At 41.4% G+C, this 2,498-nt stretch overlaps 1 non-coding gene across 1 annotated transcript; it reads left to right on the forward strand.

Moving 5' to 3' along the window:
- Positions 1–1,601: 1,601 nt before the first annotated feature.
- On the forward strand, positions 1,602–1,708 carry LOC111557715. Its single transcript, XR_002737942.2, has one exon. It is a non-coding gene; the product is annotated as a U6 spliceosomal RNA (small nuclear RNA).
- The last annotated feature ends 790 nt before the right edge of the window (positions 1,709–2,498 follow it).

Below are 2,498 nucleotides of genomic sequence, written 5' to 3' on the forward strand. Positions count from 1 at the left end.
ACACTGAAAATTAGAAATCCTGTCAGAGCCCAGACGACCTGGAATCAGGAATGAGAGATCCTCTGGGAAATGAGTGGCCCCTCCTCTTCTTTCTCCCCTCCTTCCCCCCCGCCCCCATCTAAAGACTTTCAGTTACTGGAATACAGATAGACATATAGTTCAATGAAATAGAATTGAGAGTCCAAGCATAAACTTACATGTTTATGGTTAACTATCCTTCAACAATGGTGCCAAGACATTTCAGTGGGGGAAAGTTTAACCTTTTCAACAAATGGTGCCGGGACAACTGGACATTCTACATGCAAAAGCATGAAATTGTACCCCTACCTCACACCATATACAAAAATTAACTGAAAATTGATCCAAGACTTCAAAAGAAGAGCTAAAACTATAAAACTTTTTGAAGAAAATGTAGGTATAAATCTTCATGACCTTGGATTAGGCATTTGTTCCTTGAGAACACTCAAAGCACAAGCAACTGAAAAAAAAAAGTGGGGGTGGGGAATTGGACTTTGTCAAAATTAAAGCTTTTGTGCTCCAAAGGACACCATCAAGAAAGTGAAAATATTTGCAAATCACATAAATGATAAGGATATAGTATCCAGAATATTAAGAATTGTTATAAATCAACAATAAAATGGCAAATAAGCCAGTTATAAAATGGCTAAAGGGTCTGAATAGACGTTTCTCCAGAGAAGTATACAAATGCACAATAAGCCCATGAAAAGATGCTCAACATCATTAGTCACTAGAGAAATGTAAGTCAAAACCACAAATTACACCCACCAGGCTGGCTACAATAAAAAAGACAAAAAACAAATGTTGGCAAGGATGTGGAGGGATTGGAACTCTTCTATCCTGCTGGTGGGAATGTGAAATGGGGCAGCCACTGCAGAAACATTTGGCAGTTCCTCAAAAACTAAGCACAGGGGCGCCTGGGTGGCTCAGTCGGTTAAGCGTCCAGCTTCGGCTCAGGTCACGATCTCTTGGCTTGTGAGTTTGAGCCCTGCGCCGGGCTCTGTGCTGACAGTTCAGAACCTGGAGCCCGCTTTGGATTCTGTGTCTAGCTCTCTCTCTCTGCTCCTCCCCCACTCACGCTGTCTCTCTGTCTCAAAAATAAATCTTTTTAAAAATTAAAAAAAAAAATTGGGGCGCCTGGGTGGCTCAGTCGGTTAAGCGTCCGACTTCAGCTCAGGTCACGATCTCGCGGTCCGTGAGTTCGAGCCCCGCATCAGGCTCTGGGCTGATGGCTCAGAGCCTGGAGCCTGTTTCAGATTCTGTGTCTCCCTCTCTCTCTGCCCCTCCCCTGTTCATGCTCTGTCTCTGTCTCAAAAATAAATAAACGTTAAAAAAAAATTTAAAAAAAAATTAAGCATAGAATTACCATATGACCCAGCAATTTCACTTCCAAGTATATACCCAAGAGATCTGGAAACATGTGATGTCCACGCAAAACTTGTACATGCCCATGCTCTGTGGCAGCGTGATTCTTAATAGGCAAAAGGCGAGCAAATGGCTTTTAACAGATGAATGGATAAACAAAATGTAGTGTGTCCATACAATGAAATATTATTCAGTGATTCTCTTTAAAAGTACCAATAGTGCTCGCTTCAGCAGCACAAATACTAAAATTGGAACAATACAGAAAAGATCAGCATGTCCCCTGCACGTGGATGCCATGCAAATTTGTGATACATTAAAAAAAAAAAAGTACCAATATATGTGACAACATGAATGAACCTTGAAAGCCTTATGCTAAGTGAAAGCAGTCAGACACAAAAGGCCACATATTGTATGAGTCCATTTATGTGAAATGTCTAAAACAGGCAAATTCAAAGAGACAAAAAAGTAGATTAACAGTTTCCAGAGGCTCAAGGAAGGAAAGGATGGGGAGTGATTGCTAATGACACGGGGTTTCTTTTGGGGGTGATGAAAATGTTCTGGAATGCAATAGTGGGGATGGTTGCACAACTTTATGAAGGTGCCGGAAACAGTTGAATTGTACACTTTAAAAACATGAAGCTTACGGTACGCAAATTATATCTCAATTAAAAAACAAAACAAAACAAAAAACTCCCATGGTCCCCATGACTTTTCACCATCTAACCCTTGCTTACCCTTCCAGCTCTACCTCTGGCTGGTCCTTCCACTGATCCCTTTGCTCAGAGAGGCAGAAACTCTAGGAATGATTTTTTTTTTTTTTTAAGAGAGAGCATGACTGGGGGGAGAGGGGCAGAGCGAGAGGGAGAAAGATGATCTTAAGCAGACTCCATGCTCAGTGCAGAGCCCAACGCAGGGCTCGATCCCAAGACCTGGGACCATGACCTGAGCTGAAATCAAGAGTTGATGCTTAACCGACTGAGCCGCCCAGGTGCCCCTAGGAGTGATATTTTAAAGAAAGGATTTAATTTTGAGATTTGACCTTAGACTGTAGACATGAACAAGCAGATTTTCTTTATTTCTTTATCTTTTTAATTTTTAAAGGTTATTTAAACCCA

This window comes from Felis catus, chromosome D4 (assembly GCF_018350175.1).
Source record: "Felis catus isolate Fca126 chromosome D4, F.catus_Fca126_mat1.0, whole genome shotgun sequence".
Classification (NCBI taxonomy): domain Eukaryota; kingdom Metazoa; phylum Chordata; class Mammalia; order Carnivora; family Felidae; genus Felis; species Felis catus.